The 19288-nt window shown below is 39.0% G+C and overlaps 1 long non-coding RNA gene across 1 annotated transcript in view; it reads right to left on the bottom strand.

Moving 5' to 3' along the window:
• Positions 1-16204, bottom strand: part of LOC308194412 — a 57415-nt gene extending 41211 nt beyond the window's left edge. Inside the window, exon 1 of the long non-coding RNA XR_013950516.1 lies at positions 15493-16204. This is a non-coding gene — a long non-coding RNA (uncharacterized lncRNA). The remainder of the gene's footprint in view (positions 1-15492) is intronic.
• Between the last annotated feature and the right edge of the window lie 3084 nt (positions 16205-19288).

Below are 19288 nucleotides of genomic sequence, written 5' to 3'. Positions count from 1 at the left end.
ATAGAAAATCTTGTAGATTTGTCCTCAAATGCACAATTTCCACCAATTTCCCCATTTAATGCACGATAGTGGAAACTATGTCATTGATATCATGCACAGTTTACAAGTCCCGAACTATAAAGCAACATCCACATGCAAGTCTTCCAAGAATGTCTTTCCGTTGCTCTTGTTTTGCAGGGCAGATTTTTTAGCCCATCCTATCAGGAAAAGTTCTATAGCTTTAAAATTTTGCTGAACATTTGCTCAAGATTTGACACGGTAAACATCACAGCCACAGCTTACCTCCATACACTCATGAAAACAAGATAGTAAAGACCATTTTTAATTTTCCCATCTGTCTAACCTGCCTATATTTCAATTTTGCTATGTATTGCATTTGCATTACTTTAGCCAGTCAGCTAAGGATTATATGCATCAGTGCAAGACATTTTAATTTCTTTATATCTAACTAGGGTGGGTGTTGATACTATGAATCAGAGTTGTTCCATTAGCAGAAAACTGACCCCCAAGCCCCTAATGATGAAAATGTCTGCAGAGAGTGCATGACTGCTTACAAATGTGTTTTCTTATGCTGTTAGATCCTCTTTCCTCTCTCTAGAAGATCATTTTCACCTAGGTAATTTACTTAAATCATCTATGTCCTTCTAGGAATGGGATTTATTTATCCAGCTGGTGCCTCTGGAAGACAAGTTATCTGGCCTCCATCCATAGGTGGTGGAGACACAGGAGCAGTGAGAGAGGCTCTCAAGGCTAAATCATCTGATTTGTTTTAAATTAATTGAATCAATATATGAATGTACCCCTCTTTGAGATAAGGGGACTCAGGAAGAGTACCCTAAGGGAACATTTAACTCTTTGATAACCACATTTTAGACAACGCATTTTAGACAATCGTGTGTCCTTTTTTTATGTCCTAGTGGCAGCTGGAGGCGACAAGCTGCAAGAGGAGCAGGGAGAGCAGAGGTTAATCCCATATCAGCCATTCAGAGTTTGCAAAGGGACATAATGAATTTCTCTTATTATATATGTTCATGTCTGGGAAAAACAGACAAGTGTTCAGACAGGCCAGCCCTTCTTCATATGTGTGTAGGGAAGTCTGCCTGTTTCGTTATGCAAATATATCAGTGCATCTAACACATGATATTGCTACATCCTGCAAATCTGCTTGTTTATACTACATACCATCAGTCTGCAAAATATGTCTGTTATAGCAAATCTGGTATAATTTTATCCAAGTTTTTATCAGATAGTTCCTGCCTTCATAAAACTCCTTAAGTACAGATGGAGGGCAGGGCAGTAATTAAAATATTCAGTAAAGTAGTGTGACCAAGTCTCTTCAATTTCAATCATGGCATAACCTGATTTTTGTGTTTGGCTTTGTGGCCTTAATGCTTTATGTCCCTAATGATCTATTCAAGCTATTTTTAACAATTAAGAGGGAAAGACATTTCTTACAAGTGTTATAATGTAAAAATGTGTAACAAGGTGAAGAAAAATTCAAATATCTGACAGGTTTTAGAAGCTGTTCTAAAACTTAATCCATTAAGTTTGCGTTTTATTTCTATTGCCATAACTATCACTGCTTCTGATGGAAATAGTCCAAGCTTCCTTTAAAAATTTCCAGAGTGCATATTATTTTATTTTTCCATAAATTGTTATAGCAGCTCTCAGTCTCTTACAAGAGACTCAGGTTCAAAACTACCATCTACCAAACTTAACAACCTGTGCTAATGGTTACTTTGAAACCATGTTCTTGACTTTCTGAAAAATGATATAGGAAAGGGGCAAGAAATTGATTCCATTTTCTTTAAAATGGCTGTAAAACATGTATATGTGAGATAGACAAGCAGTCAAATTCAGTTACTGAGAGGAAGAAAGTGCCACTATTTTCTGCACTCGTGCAAATTTTTTCAATCATAGCTCAGTTTGATGCAGCAATACCAAAGCAAATTTGCACATTTATGGGGGAATTTGGATCCTCAGATGTAGCTGCAATGTTGAGGATTGTGGGAGGACTGGCCCACCTGGCCTCAAGATACATAATCTGAGGAGTTGTTGTTATGGTGTGGGCATCCCACCATAATGCCCACTCATTCCCATGCTGTTTGTCCTGCTACACACGATTTACTCAGTGTGTTAAGAACTCTTCATCAGTGCCCTTTCAAAGAGCATAACATGGATAAAAAATCTTGTTTGTTAGTATTTCAACTGGTTGCAGTAAGCATTTTATGCCCAATTTTGCCCATTGTATGTCCAAATAAATACAGTGGAATGAAGTACAAGATAATAAGTTATCCATACTTTGGTTACATCTACAAAGCCAGAGGCAGATATCTGAGATTCTTCATTAACTTCTCTATTTTTTTTCTTTCCTGCTTTGTACAACCTGAGTAGATGTGCTCAGGTTTGTGGAAAACAGACTTCTTGCTCTGCATTAAACTGCACACATGTATCTTCATTATAACTTTTAATTTTTATTTCAAGCTTTTAAAATAAAATAAAATAATAATAATAATAATAATAAAACTATCACTACAAAACTACAAATTTGTATGTTCCATTCTAGAACCAAAAGGCTATCGTGAAGATACTATTACAGTTTGACAACTGTCAACCATTCATGTAGAATGAAAAGATATGTCTCAAAGTGTTTCTGCTTAGGAAAAAAAAAAAAAAAGGTGATATTTCATTGTAAGCATCTTTTGCATCTTTTGACGTGGGAGTATCTACATCTAAAAGTTTCCAAATGTGGTAACATCTTCTACAACCACTTAACTGGAAACAAATTCAACACCTTTCTCGTGCTTCTGTCAAAATTAAGGATTTCAGTGTCCAGCCCAAAGAAAATTCAAAGTGGAATAGAAAACTTATTACTCATCCCTACCTTGTGCATAAGGATGTCACATAAAGCAACTCATCTGCAATGCTTTCCTGTCTCACACATTTTTCATATTGTATCTCCTTCTGTTTTCACTTTTTATCATATTCTACACACCCACATTCAAAGTGTGTGCTGTGTGTTTTGGCAAGCCAACGTAACAGGTGACTGAGCAGGCAAGTACCTCAAGTGCAGGGTGTCTTTCTTTTATTATCAGTCCCATAAAGAACTTCAATTTTCTCCTTCTGTACTTAATTTTTATGTCGTATTTCACACATACACACACACAAATGTTCACAAAATAGTGTTTGAAATACAGCTAAGCATTAGTAAATTGCTTTGTTCTGGGGAATGACAAAGAAAGCATATTCATATGAGGTTTGAAAAATAATTGTACAAGTTTCCCAATAATTTCTGACAACCATTACAACTGTTCTCAAACACTGAAAAATACATAGGTAAGCCACTGCCTTACTTGTTCTTGTAATCCTTTGTTTTATGTTCTTGTTGTCTGAAAAGCCCTAGAAACAATAAGGGTCTTTCTCATTACTCCCCCATTCTGCTGAGTAAAACAGTGGTATATTATAGAACAATACTTTGGCTTAAATATCAGCACAGGGCTGTATTACAAAAAGGCATCTGGTTGAGAGCTCTTGAATCAGTATTTAATCAGCCAAGAAAGGTAATGAAGGTAATGAGGGGGAGAAAAGAAATATCATTACCTCCATTTTAGATGGGGGTCTAGGAAAAAGAAATTTAGTGCCTACACTTTTCATGCAGAGTCTCCAGCAGCATTTTGATGTCCTGTGGATCAGACCAGCACCTCAGTTAGAAAATCCTTTCTTTGGCTGTGATGAAAGGTTATAGAAAAAGCCATTTTCTTCATCAGGATTTTCTGGAAATGATCTTATGTAAATTTAATTTTTATGAAGAACCTTTTCATTTTAATTGGCTACATGGGGTTAGTGCCAGGTAGTCTGAAGCATTCATTTAATCTTGTTGTTCCTTTTTTTCCTTTTTTTTTTTTTTAATTATTATTTATTTTGGTGTGATTTTTTATTCCCTGAAGAAAATATAGTTTGGGGGGACAGATGAGAGTTTATTTGCTTGGCATTAAGGAAAGAAGAGGGTTGTTTTTTTTGTTTGTTTGCTTAAGTTTTCTTTAATTCTACTATATTTTAATAATATTATCAATTCTAAAAATGAAGGAATTGCCCTTCAAAGGAAAAAAATATAAAATCTTCTGATTTTTTTTAATTTCCTATTTTTTTACCCAAAATCAAATCTCCTTTTTTTTTTCTCAGTTACAAAGCAAAGACATTTTTAAAAAATACTTTATCTTTTGACCAAATTATGATTGAGTGTTAACAAATGACCTCTTCAAAAGCTAGCTTTAATATAATCATTTTAAGACTGATGAGTTCAAACTATGAGAAAATTTCTGTTGCACTTAATCCGTCTTTTTCTCATACTTCATATATCGCACAGATCATACATAGTTGTGTTTTTCTTTCTTTTTTTTTTTTTTTTTACAATGCTGTACATTTGTCTGAACAAGTCAGAAGTACACTCCATCTTCATTTGAAATAATTAAGAAATGTAAATTGAAAGTTAGGTTGTTAAATTGCATTTTTAATTATCCTCACTTCTACAAAATTGTTCCTTTTGTGGTTGACAACAAGCTGAATATGAGCCAGCAGTGTGCCCTGGCAGCCAGGAGGGCCAACCGTATCCTGGGATGCATCAAGCACGGCATTGCTAGTCCACCAAGGGAAGTGATTGTCCCACTCTACTCTGCGCTGGTGCGGCCTCACCTCGAGTACTGTGTGCAGTTCTGGGCACCACAGTACGAAAAGGACATTAAACTGTTGGGGAGTGTCCAGAGGAGGGCGACGAAGATGGTGAAGGGCCTAGAGGGGAAGACATACGAGGAGCGGCTGAGGTCACTGGGCCTGTTCAGCCTGGAGAAGAGGAGGCTGAGGGGGGACCTCATCGCAGTCTACAACTTCCTCGCGAGGGGGAGTGGAGAGGCAGGTGACCTATTCTCCGTTATCACCAGTGACAGGACCCACGGGAACGGTGTTAAGCTGAGGCAGGGGAAGTTTAGGCTGGACATCAGGAAGAGGTTCTTCACCGAGAGGGTGGTTGCACACTGGAACAGGATCCCCAGTGAAGCAGTCACTGCGTGAAGCCTGACTGAATTTAAGAAGCGATTGGACTGTGCACTTAGTCACATGGTCTGAACTTTTGGGTAGACCTGTGTGGTGCCAGGAGTTGGACTTGATGATCCTTATGGGTCCCTTCCAACTCGGGATATTCTATGATTCTATGATTTTTTTGGTAAGCTTATACTGTATTTATAATTTCAGTGTACAAGCTTTAATTGCAATTTCTTTCTCCGCCGTATCCGGAAAAAAAAAAAGTAAGGGAAAGCCCTTTCAGAGTTATTTCCCTTTTATACAGATATTTAATTATACATTATAATCAATTCACCCCTTGATGATCCTTTATAAGCTAAACAAATTGAAAACTAAGTCTTCTAGTTTAAGATCCATTTCTTAGCATTAATTCATTTTAATTCTTTTTTTTTCTTCTTCTTCTTCTACACCTGTTAAAACTTTTCAAATTATTTAAACTGTGACAGAAGTCCAGGTTCATATCTGTGTCAGCAGTGTAGGTAGAGAAGAAATCGACTGAAAGTTATGGATTACTTTGGTAATATAGTGTATTCCCCAAACGTAACAGCGAAGTAATTCAGAAATACGTGCTAAACAGAGCACAAATGCTGCTGGATTTCTACTGGAAGCTCTGTTAAGCGGCTTTCACAGACAAAGTGGTATGTGCCCCAGGGTCTGAGCCTGATTGCAGTTTGTTAATTTAACAATTAATAATGGATATCCACTTCATCTTGCTAAATGGATTGCATATATCTCAATTATTAACTGTGAATGCGTTAATATATGCACAGCGCCGATAGCAGAGACATATGTGTGTAGGTAAACTAAACTTCTCTTCTTTTTTTTCCCCATTTTAAATTCACAGCTTCAGAAGCCTTTCTTGCTGCACAGACAGATCTGTGCTTTTTTTAGACTCTTTGGTTTTAAAGATTTCTTTTTTCTAAAGACCACTGTAGAGTAAAAGTAGTGTTTCTCTAGAAAGCAGGAGAGCCTCTCAAGCTGTCAGAGGCCAGGACAAGGCTTTTAGAAACTCTCTACGCTGGACAAATTCTGCTCCAAGTCAAGTCAAAGTGGCATCAGCTGTACATTATCTATGCAAACACTGAGTCCTCTTGGAACAACTGTTTTGTGTCTTGAAGTCTCTTTCCCATCCTTGGAAACAAAGAAGCCCTTGAAAAGGCAACAAGAACAGCAGTGGTGCATCAGAAAAAGGATCAGCCTAATCCAACGTGCTCCTTCTAGCAGCAGTCAACAGCAGATGCCTGCAGAATAATTTTAGAGAAGGGCAAGCATCTGATGATGATTGCACAGAATATTCTCTCAGACCTGCAATGATTTGCTTCCCAGAACTTCCCAAATTAAACTGTTTGAAGGCTTTAATTGCGCTGCTTGGAGGTGCAAGCAACAGACACAGCACGGAATGTGTCAAAAGTGGTAGTACACAAAGAATACAACTGTCTTCTAAGCACACATAGGACTTTTGCCCTCAGGGTCAGTTTGGTAACTACTAAACCAAATCTGGATATTGCTGCACACCAAATATAGCAACAGGCCTGAAGAGTAGGGAGAGCAAATGCACCCTACCGAGTCCAGCACATTGCCCTTTGCAGTTCATGACATACTGTTATTTACTTAACATGTTCCTGCTGTGTTGCTCATACAACTGGGAGAGCAGTCAACATCCTGGAGGATGGGGTTGATTTTCAGAATGACTTCAAAAAGCTTGAAAAATGAGCTGACAAGGAATCGCATGAGGTTGAAAAAGACAAATACAAAGACCTGTATCTGGGACAGAATAATTCCTTGCAATGATCCAGGCTGGGGATTGGAAAAGACCTTGGGCTCCCGATGGAGCCCAAGTGAGAGGAACAAGAGTCTGCAGTTTTCCCTTGCAGCAAAGGCCGACTGAATGCTGGACTGTGTTAGCAAGACTGCAGCTAGCTCTCCAGGTCAGTGATCTCTTCCTTCTGTCTGGCAGTTATGAGACCACATCTGGAGTTTGGGGCTGGCAATGTGTCTTTTGGGGCTCACAGTACAAGGAAGACATTGACATACCAGCCTGAGTGCAGCAAAAAGCTACCAGCCTAGTCTGCTGTCTGGAGGTCAGGACAGATGAGCTCCTCTTCTAAGAGGCTGAGACCAATGTTTGTTCAGCATGGAGGAGAGAAGTTTCAAAGGTGATCTCAATGCCATCTACAGCTACCTAATGGGATGTTGTAGAGAAGACAGAGCCAGTGGTGCACAGTGGAACAATGAGAGGCAATGGATGCCAGCTGGAACACGGGATATTAGGAAAACAGATACTAGGAAAATTCTTTCACTGTAAGGATGGTCAAACAGTGGCACAGATACCCACAGAGGCTGTGGAATCTCCATCCCATATTTGAGATATTCAAAACTCAACTGGACATGGCCCTGAGCAAAATGCTCAGGGTGGGGTTTGGACTTCCTTTTTCTTTACAGATGTCTGACATATGTGGAATTTCAAGATTTTCACCAAGTTTGACTGGCTGTAGATGTCCAAGGACCCTCGACAAGATGTTGCTAGGCCTGCATAGACTGACTTTGGAGCATATTTAGGAGTGTGATGTGATGTTAAATTAATACCGTGTGACTCGTAAGTTTTATACATAGATAGGCAGATTCTAAGTGGGCTGGAGCACCTCTCCTATGAAGAAACGCTGAGAAACCTGTGGATGTTCAGCCTGAGTAAGAGAAGGCTCTGGGGAGACCTCAATACTTAAAGGGGGCTTATAAAAAAGAAGAGGCACTTTTTACTTGGACAGATAATGATATGACAAAGGAGAATGGTTTTAAAATGAAAGAGGAGAGATTTGGATTAGATGTGAGGAGGAAATTCTTCACTCAGAGGGTGGTGAGGCACTGGAACAGGTTGCTCGGTGAAGCTGTGGATGCCCCATCCCTGAAGGTGTTCAAGACCAGACTGGATGAGGCCTTGGGTAATATGATACAGTGGGTGGCATCCCTGCCCATGGCAGGTGATTGGAACTAAATGATCTTTAAGGTCCCTTCCAACCCAAGCCATTCTATGATGATTCTATGACATAACCAAATGTGGAAGGACTACCTCTCTTTCCCACCCATAAGGCAGAAAACACAGAAGATGGTTCAAGGATCACTATCCAGCTATACATTCTAATCAAGAGGCTTTTGAAAGGAAAATGTTTCCACCTTGCAGTTTTACTTTGAAACATTCCTTGCTTCATTCTCAGTCTTCATATTGGAGTCCTCCAAACTCTGCTGATGCCTAGATCTCCAAGGGAGACCAAATCCAAGGTGTGAGGACTGATGGACTCCTCTCTGTTCAGAGCTTCCAAAGCTGCTTCCAAGGATCCTGACTAATCCTAGTGACTAAGCTTTAATAATGCTGCATCCATTCAATCACTTTTCTTTATCATTCTGTTGTCACTGAATGGTCTTTGTTAAATGATTCTGCCAAGTAAAAGCTGGATTAACAAATTTGTGTGCTTCTCTGATACTTAAGGACTTATCTGCTCTTGAAATATCAAAGTATTCATATACTTAATGTAGTCATTTTTTTTTTTTGATTTTGTCTTCATGAAAAGTGTTCTGATATTCAGATTTAATGATTTGCAGTCACTTAGATTTCACATAGGGTTACTAAAAGAGAAAAGCCACTATATGACACTTTGCAGTAAAAAGTGTATCTTCAAGTGATTTAATTTACCTAGACTAGATCCTGCATGAAAATATCAAAAGGGAAAAGTAGTAGCCTTTCAGCGTCATCATCCCCTGTGGCAGAAAGAGGTCAAAGATATTCTTGTTGTCCTCTGAATAAGATATATGTATCAATAACTTTCCTTTAGATTGAAAAGTGGGTGTTAGGGAAGAGATTTTGGTTCTATATATCTAGAAGAATGATTGTGTAAAAATGCTAATAGATGCTGTAAAACCAGTAGAAAATGTGAGCAATGTGTTAGAATACAACCTATTAAAACCTCCAAGGGAGTAAAGTATGTTTTAGCTGTTGCTCCCTTTGAATATTTGATAAAGATGCTTCTATTTTCACTGAAATTGATAAACATCCCTCCTGCTAAAATAGGATAGTTAATAAAATATTTACTAGACCTTTCCTTGAATAGAAAATATTTCATTTTTTCACACACAAAAAATATTTTTGAATAACAACAAGAAAAAGGAATCAATAGAAATGAGTACATTTCACAGCCAATCTAAAACAAAGATCTCAGAAAACATAATTTTGAGTTGCAGGCCTACTGTGGCAGCCATCTCCAACATATTTGAGCAGAAGTTGAGCATTTGTGGAAACCAGCCTGAGAATGAATGAGATCACACTTTACACTTGAGAACTGTTATGAATCCTGCCAATTTTCAAGGACTGGAACTCGATGAAAGCACAAATCAAGAGCAGATTTTAATACTGATTACCATGATAAAATGCCTCAGTGGTAGAGTGTACAAACTAGACAAATCTCTGCAGAAACTGCTAACCCTTTTGAAACAAATGGCACATTTTTAGCATTAGGTCTCATACACTATTAATGAAGAAGCGAAACAATTAAATGGGTAAAGGGGACTATTAAAACAACACTTAATTCTGACAACATGATTAAGTATCCCACCAGCTAATCAATACAGCTTCTGGGAGTTTAATAGGCCTTATCAATGTTAGTGATGTCTGTATGTTTGTTAGTTTCAAATTTGTATGCTACATCAACAGAGTGCCTGGGGAGAACTTTTGTTTTGTAAATGAGTTGAGAGAAAGGAGAACGCAGTGGACAGAGTTTTTCTAAGGATATATTATTTTTTTCAAAAACCCTTGTATCACTCCGCTTTTGTTCCCAGTAAGGTTCTAATCTTTTTTTTTTGTTTCTCAGGGAAGAAAAAGAAAAGCTGGATCAAAGCTAAGTGGGTGATTTACTCTGTATTTTACCCTTTTGTTACTAAAATGATGCCATTAAGTAAAGAAAACCACTACAAACAAAACTGCATGTTGGCCACACAGATTAGCAGAAGATAAATAGGAAACTCGTGGTATGCAAGGAAATCCCATGCTGGATTTCAGTTTACTGCGACACTTTCACTATGTCAAATCAGCTTACATTTCTACCTCTTATTTCCATATTGCCAAAGACACTGAAGTTGCCATTTAGTAGAATTACAAAGTAATTACTCAATTAAGCCATGCTCGGTTGTACTATATTAGATTTGGATCTTCATCAGTCCTGCATTAATTATTCTGTCTGTGTGAACAGACATTAATGGTAAAAATGTTTTGTATAGATGAGCAGTGGATATAGTTAATAAAACAGAATGTTATGCAAGCTCCAATTAAGCCCACAACAAGACTTAGTTGGACATTACATCACACCTATGAACATTTCATATTTGCTTACATATGAGATGTTATGGCGGGACAAGCATAAGAAGCAGACTTTTGCGCGTCAGTAATATTTCATTCAAGTTTTCTAAAAAACAAAGAAGAAGCACTCCTACTGCAACTATTTGCAGATTCTGCCTTTTCTGGAAAAGCGTAGGAATAGTTATGAAGCTCATTAGGCATGAGTTTACTACCCTATCAATGGTAGTAAAATCAACACCCAGTTTCAGTATCAACTGAATCAAGTAAAACCAACACCCAGTTTCAGTATCAACTTTACATGTTATTTGACAATACTGGGGTCAAACTCTAAGAATCAAATTACACAAATCATTTTATTTATTTATTTATTTAAATCATTTCCTAAGATGTCTTAAACTGACTTCATGATCAGAGACCTAGCCATTTTGAGAATTTTCCAACAAGGTTTTCTACTGGGTCTCCAAATGTACATGTAAACATAAACATTCATCTTGATGGTAGAGTTAAGAGAAGGACATAATCTAGGTCTGGTCCATAAATGACAGAGGTTATTTTTCTCCAGTTTTCACTAAAAGAGATATTGATGATGGCAAAATAATTTCCATAGAATAACTTCAAACTCTGATTTTATTTTTTTCTCACACTGCCATCTAAGTAGATATTTCTATATGCTAAATTTTATTCCCCTTCTGTTGCACAGGTGTTAAATAATCCCTGTCCCATGGGACCTAACAACACAAGCTTCTCTCACATTGTTAATATCTTCCCTGCTCCACAGCAGGGAAATTGTCTCAAATTGTCTAAGCATGTTAATTAAGTTAAACAAGAACAATTGTTCCCAACTTGTAGTTAGCTTGACATTTGCTTCTGTCCCCAGGCAGGAAAAAAAAAAAAAAATGCTTGCATAATCAACAGCTTTTTTTTTTTTTTTTCAGCTTTATGAAAAGATATGACATCTCTTTACAACCGTTCACATTCCTGGTTTAAATTTAATGGAAAACAAGTCTTTTTAGAACAACCTAGGACAGAAGCAGTTTTGAAGACACAGAGTTGAATGAAAAATGTTAAAGAATATAACAATACACCCAAAGTTTTATACAGTTTAAACTATTATATCATCTGCTAAGAACTGTTAGGTTAAAACTACTTTTGCTTACATAAAACTTTCCAAAAGGTATTTGATGTAATCTGTTTAAGACTGTGATCCAGATGAAAGATGATCAATTTATTTCAGTGCACACTTCTAGTGCACACTTCTATTGCACACCTTGATTGATTTTACTGGAGATTAGGAATGGAGATGGAGATGCAATGCAAAAGCACAAGAAAAATTGGTAATAGTTAATGTTGAGAAAAAAATGAAGAAAATACACTGACGCAACTCCAAAGAGATATTGTTTTTATGGCCATCACTAAAATTGCTTTCCTAAATAACTTGTACAGAAGTAATAAATAAAATGTTTCATAAAAGGCAAAAGTCTGAGGTTAAAATAATTTCCTGTGATTTAATATACTTTGTATTGCTGCAAATTTGAAGTCTTGATGTGTACCCCTGGCCAAACGACTGCTGGTCATGTTCAGTGAGTTGGCTGAGCTGATCTAAGAGATCCCTGCTGTGGTCCCATTTCCCTGCCCTTTTCCCACTCCCTCCTTTTGATTGCATTCTCCTACAACTTCCTTTGTAGCAGCTTTGGCTCCCATCTGACCTTCAATGAGCATTTTCAGCATTTCCCTAGCCAGGCAGAAAACTAGGCCACCGGGGGAGGGGGGGGGGGGGGGGGGGGGTTGGTAGGGGTGAAGTTTAGTAACTTCACGTTCTGCCATTTTCAGGAATTCAAGTTAGCTATTCTCACTTTCACTTTCCCATCTCTTCATGTCTAGTTTGGGATCCAAAATCCACGACGGAACTGAAATTAGTAGAATATGGACATGCAGATACCTCAGACACATTCTGAAATGCTCAGCCATATTATTTTTTATGTATAATCTTTTTGCTGGCTTTTAGTCTATTCAGTTTATTTAGTTTAGTTTAGTCTATTTTAGCAGATAGCTTTATCAATACCTGTATGGAAATTACAGTCACAGCTCAACCTGACCACGCTTTCTAAGCAGCACATGGTCATACGTGTCAGTTAGAGAGACTGAGACAAGAATTTCCCATTCTGAGGAAGAAAATGGTCAGAAAGGAAGCAGGTACAAACAAACCCTTGTGGATGTCACTTACATCCTGCTCAGCAGCCTCTAGAACAGAGGTGAGTAGTGGTTGCATTGGGTTTATGTGTCAAGGGTTTGGTAGCAGGGAGGCTGCAAGGGTGGCCTCCATGAGAAGAGCCCAGTGGCTGCCCCATGTCAGATCAGAGCCAGCTCCAAAAGAGACCCACTGCTGGCCAGAGCCAAGCCATGAATGACGCTGGTTGGGCCTCTGGGACAGCAGATTGAAGAAAGAGGGGGAAAAAACTGCTGTGCTACAACAGCTGGGAGAGAGAGGTGAGAAAATGTGAGAGAAACAGCCCTGCAGCCCCCAAGGTCAGTGCAGCAGGAGGGAAGGAGGGGCTCCAGGCACGCAGCAGCAGTTCCCCTGCGGGCTGTGGAGAGGCCCCTGGTGGAGCAGGCTGTCCCCCTGCAGCCCACGGGTCCCACACGGAGCAGATCTCCACGCTGCAGCCCGTGGAGGAGCCCCCGGTGGAGCAGGTGGATGTGGCCTGGAGGAGGCTGCGGCCCATGGAGAGCCCCCGCAGGAGCAGGCCCCGGGCCGGAGCTGCAGCCCGTGGAGAGGAGCCCACGCAGGAGCAGGGGGCCTGGGGGGAGCTGCCGCCCGTGGGGGCCCCGTGCTGGAGCAGTTTGCTCCTGGGGGATGGACCCCGTGGTACAGAGCCATGTGGGATCAGTTCTTGAAGAGCTCCTTCTCCATCCAAACCCACACTGAACTTACTCACTTCAGCAACCAACTTGTTTATTTAAATTAGAATATGGTACAAGTGAATAAAAATAAAGAGTGAGAAAAGTCTGTTTAATATTTTTGCTATCAGTACCCACATATTTGCCTAAAATAAAGTCACATATCAGCACTTGCATAACCTGGGCTCAGTTTGAAAACAAATACAGCAAGGGAATGGAAATGTCTTCTGAACACTCATTATGGGTTCAAATATCAGAAAAGAAATCACGTGTGTGAGCTTTAAACTTGGAAGGATGCCTAGGTTCACTTGCAGAGCAGCCTGAGTAAATGTCATTTCCAGCCAGGTGAGATGAAACAACGAAGACCTAGCATGCTTATTCTTAAAAAGAAATGTCACCTAAGTGCAATTTCTCATACAGTTCCTGATATGTTCACTAAGATGCTGGAAGTGTATGGATTCAGGAAGGGAAGGCAAGAAGTCTAATTTGCAATGTAGCGTTTAATAATAAATACAAATAGAGGGAAAATGATTTATTTATTTATTTTTGCTACCAGCCTAGCCATATTTTCCATCAGTGCTTGAGTAATATGGTGTTGGTTTTTTTTTCTGTTTTGTTTTGATGTTGTTCTTTTTCTGAAGAAAATAAATTATAGCCCAGAATAGGAAAGAACAGGGTTTTGTGTGTGTGTGTTTCTTAGTTGGCTGGTTAGAAGTATACATTATTAAACAAACAGTGAAAAACTATTTGACAATACCTATTTTTCATGGCAGCATGCTGACAAGCATTACATATATCCTGTTTTCTGACTGTGAAATCCTTTCTCTTTGCTCTGAGCTGACCTTCCTAGTTCCCTGACCTCCCTCATTCCACCCCCACTGGATTTTCAGGATTATGTATTTCTGAAATGAGTGGTTAAATTGAATCAGCTATTTTTACAGCACTTGTGGGCACATGTTACCTCAAACGATTGATTCAGGAAACATAAAGCTTTATTCTATGCCGACTTGCCTCTTCTGTAGTTCCAACAGAAAAATGTCTATTCAATTTATCACGCATTTAAACCATCTTTTGACTTTGCTCTAAGTACTGAACAGAAATGTGCCTTCAGTGTTTTGCCTTTCCTTTTCCATTCATTCTATTTTTGCCCTCTAATAAAGCAGGGTGTTCGGGTCTGTAACACAGGCTTTTTCTACAGTCGTATATGTTCAAACAATTCTTTTAACTTTCCTCATTCATTACCGATATGGGTAAGGTTGTAATTTATATTCACTTTTGCTAACTTTGTCTTTTCCTTTTTCATTAAACTCCACATATAAACATGCAATAAAATCCAGATGTTCACACACACGTGCTCACATATTTCTCTTCTTTCCTTCTTATCTCTTATTAGCCAAGGTGGGGTTTTGGCTGGATTTCGTGGGAGATTTCCATTTGGAATCCACCTGGCTGAAGTGTTTGCTGGCTCATAACACTTTCCCTTCTAACCTGCCAGGCTGGCAATTGTTTTGAGCATTGGGAAATGGCCCTTTTCAAGTTTGAAGTACACATGAGGCCAGTGGGGATGCTATAGCTTATTTTCACTGACACAACCAAGTGGCACCATCTAGATAGATAAAGGAATTATTTTCTTTTCTATTAGGAGCTCAGAACAGGTATTTTCCTTCAAGAATTTATTCCCCAAAGGTAAAATAGAGTTTTATTATCTATTAGGAGGAGAGCTATGTCTATTCTCTCCAGCTAACCACTTGCTCCAGACCATCTGTTCTTTTCCAAAGTTTCCTTAGAAAAAAAATGCTTTCATTTGTTCAGTTTCCAAAGTGCTCTGCTCTGCTCTGTTCTTGTGCCACAGGAGCTCCAAGGAAGGAAAGACCACAGCACACACCAGGACTCCACAGGCCATTAAGCTATTTTGATAATTTCTCTTCTGGAGCCCTGAGTCTGTGTGGTTACATCAAAAGCTTTCAGCGGCACAGGGCCAAAGGCAGGATTTTAATTCCAACCCCTTAATTCCTATAGGAAATGCCTGATAAGACCAGGTACGAAAGGGGCCAGAGGTTATCTCTAGCAGTAAGAGCAAGGCTACATCGTCCTGGGAGAGGGCAGTGAGCAGGAGATGTGCCATGACACTCGGCTTCAGAAAAGGAGAATAAGTCTTGCACTATTTTACTTACCAATACAGATGTAGTCTCTGATTCTGCAGGCATGGATTTCTCTTCCCCTTTCAGTTTTCATTTCAGTAGCTAATGTCCTAGGCAGAAACTCACCACTACCCGTGATGTTATAAACAGTGCAGGCAGTCTGGTCTGTGTAATTTTCAGCCTCACATTCAAAGCTGTAACTTGAGTCTGAGCTGAATCCTGACAGAGCTTCCCATGCACATTTCTAATAAAATCACTAACTGATCAGTTAAAAGCCTGTAATAAGGTGAAAGTCCCTGCAGGCTTCTGCTCTTCCCCTCATGGATGCTTTTTGAAAGCTCACATCAGACACTTTGATTGAAAAATCAGTTCCCCATAAATAAAATAAAAGACTGTATTAAGTCAAGTAGCTCCCCCGATGCTGCTTACTTCATTAACAATCTTCCCTGGTCTCCAGTGGATGTTCAAGTTCTCCCTGGGGAAAATAAACACGTCTCTAATCTGTTTTTCCCTCTCCAATTATTTATTTATTTACTAATTTCTGATGAGCCTGAAACATGTTATCAAGTTTTAGAAGCTTTTATGTTACATTTAATTTCCTCCTCAGCTATTCTTCTCTGCTGGATCCTCTGAAGCACTGTAAGGATTTTGTTTTGAGATTGGTAGTTTCTTAGCTAAAAAGATTCCTTTTGGGGGTAAAATAAACTGCATGTTTGCCTGTCTTCTGAACACTGGGGGTCTAGCAGAGCTCCGTCTTCTATTGAGCTTTACATCCATGGTGAAAGTGTTCATAGCTCAGTTACTCATCCATAGTGGGATTCAGTTGGTGAAGTTGGATGTCTAATGCTTCATGAGTTGCCCTCTAATTGCCTGCTGCTCTAAAAAGGCTGCCTTTTTGGGACAGCTGCTGAAATTCAAAAAGATGCCCAGAGAATAAGAAAAATGGCACTAGGCAGTTATCTGTGGGCAGCTGAATGTGCCCTAAGCAGCTCAGTGGAAATTTAATAAATACAGGCATGTAGAGAGGCTGATCAAGTGATGAAATGAAGTTTTCTTCTTCAGGGGGAGCTGAATAACTATTTTCTCAATTAGCTACATTGACGAGAGTATGTGAAATGCGTTCTCAAGGCTGCAGACATAATACAGAGCATATAGGAGAAGCCCATTATTCCAGAGAGTACGGGAGGGCTATGTGGAATGTTCTGGGGTACAAAAGCTGTCATCAGACACCATTAATTGAGAAAATAAATTTTTGTATCCTTGGTATGCTTAGAAAAATCCTCACTGCAACATCAGTTAACACTTTTAACACCCTTGAAAACTCTATACTTACATGAAGTAGCCCATTTTTTCAGCAGAGAACCAACGTGTTCTTTCAGATAGCTTTTTTCATCAATGACTTCAAAGCACTTAAAGAAAACATATTGTGTTTGTTTACATTATGTGGTGGATCATGATACAGACATGCTTGAATTTAATGACAGTTAGACTGAGAGAGTCACAAAATTAAACATCTTGCTTTGGGCTTATTAACCCAAATATATCATGTCTGTTTCCAAGTTAACATGAGTCTGGGTCTGTCTGCACCCACTTTTGGAAGACAAAGACAAAGAGATGGTAAAATGCTACAAACATCAGAAAAGTAGCTTGCTAAACAGGTAAATGATAGATTGTTGAAATTTGTAAGTTTAGGCATATCCAAAACAGAGAATAAAGCAGAATGAATTCTGATACCTGCTTCATTTTGACTCTTTTGTCATTTTTAGCAAGTTTTCCCTTAAGAATATTTATTTGAGGTAGTCAATACTTAATTCATGCATTCTGGTTACAGATAAGCATACCTGGAAGAAGATCCTATATTGCACTTTTTTTTGTCAGTTTGGTTGGATTTAGCTCACAGGTTATGACATATAAATTTAGCTGTGTAGACATAATCACCTGTAATGTCCCTCACTAAGCTGTAAAATGCAGAGAAGATTTTGTTGGGATTCAGCTTCTTATGCATGGATGTCTAATCACATTTGACATTCCCCAGGGTATCCAACGCATCCACAAAAGACCTGCACATTTGCTGCACATTTGACACAGGATCTGTAGGAGATGCCAAACAGTGCATTACTCTGACAAATTTTTCAGCTTTGGAGTTATAGCTGTTACAGGCAATGACAGGTAATCTTATCTCACTTCCAACAGCAGTTTGGATACAAATTTTGCCCTCTGCAGGCATATAAGTGTACATGAGCACAGACAATTGTATGCAGGGTGAGAAACACCTCTACCAATGACAGTCATTAATGATATTTCTTCTGACACAAAAGACTGGATATAAACTACAAAAGCAATTGTGCTTTTTTCCTCCTTCGTTCTCAAATCTGCTCTCCATTAGGAAGTTCAATTTCGTCACCCCTCTTCAGTAGCAAAAAATATTGGAGGTGAAAAAGGGAAAGATGATTTGCCCATGATTATTCCCAGCCCTGGCACTGCCTGGGGTCAGCTCGATGCACCTCAGTGCCATACAATCACAGAATCATAGAATGGCTCAGGTTGGAAGGGACCTTAAAGATATTTAACTCCAACCTCCCTGCCATAGACAGGGATGCCACCCACTACATCAGGTTGACCAAGGCCCAATCCAAACTGGCCTTGAACACCTCCAGGGATGGGGCATCCACAACCTCTCTGGGCAAGCTGTTCCAGTGCCTCACCACCCTTACAGTGAAGAATTTCCTCCTAATATCTAGTCTAAATGTATCTTCTTTTAGTTTAAGATCATTCCCCCTTGTCCTATCATTATGTACCAGAGTAAAGAGTCTTTCTCCATCCTTTTTATAAGTCCCCTTTAAGTATTGAAAGGCCACAAGGAGGTATCCCTGGAGCCTTCTCTTCTTCAGGCTAAACAGCCCCAGCTCTCTCAGCCTTTCTTCATAGGAGAGGTGCCCCAGCCCTCTGACCATTCTTGTGACCCTCCTCTGGACTCGCTCTAACAGGTCCACAACTTTTGTGCGCTGGGTTCCCCAAACCTGGATGCAGTACTCCAGGTGTCCTTCTGGTTCTATGGGTTGCAGTGTTTATGTTTTGTTTTGCTTGTGTGTGGAGGATTTGTGGAAGATTGCCACTTTTTAGTTTCAACATATTTAAAAGCTAATTTTTGGATCTTTTGAATTAAAAACTCAATCGTCTCCTTATGGTTTTGGCTGCTGTAGCTGAAATGTCACATTTACTATTGGGAGCAACAGCACTTCTTATATGAGTGTAAATACTGAGTGATACTTCTGACTTGGAAATTAGCCCTCAACACTGCACTAGAATTATTTTAAGTGATTCAGGTCTCCAGAAATCTTCTGTACAAAATACTGCTTTGCTAGAGAAACTTCATTCTTAAGTTTCCTCATTCACAGCCCAAAGCCTATATGAAAATGAAATCTGGCCTTTCCCCCTTTGAATCACATGTACTCTGATCATTTGTAATAAAATAATTCAGAATAAAATAAGGTGAGAGAGATACATTTTCATTGACTATATTAAATTGAACAATGTGCATACTTGTTTGGTTTTAGATTTCATTACCCAAAAAAAATTGAATTGCAAGAGACTGCCATTTGATTTTCTATAGATTTATCTGCCACATAAGCAGCTAAGAATAGGTTTGAATGTGTTCATCCCTTCTTTATGTGTTTATATCCATATATTCGTAGATATATATGCATACACATACACATAAAGGAATGTGCTACAATTACAAGGAAAAGACATGCTCTTTCATTTACTGGAAAGATGCATACACTTAGTTTGTGTGTGTGTTTTCTCCAGGTTTTTAATTTTTATAATT

The sequence above is a fragment of the Anser brachyrhynchus genome (genome assembly GCF_964034855.1).
Source record: "Anser brachyrhynchus genome assembly, chromosome: 4".
NCBI lineage: Eukaryota > Metazoa > Chordata > Aves > Anseriformes > Anatidae > Anser > Anser brachyrhynchus.
The sequence above is the reverse complement of the archived record's forward strand: the minus strand, read 5'-3'. Positions and strand labels throughout refer to the sequence as shown.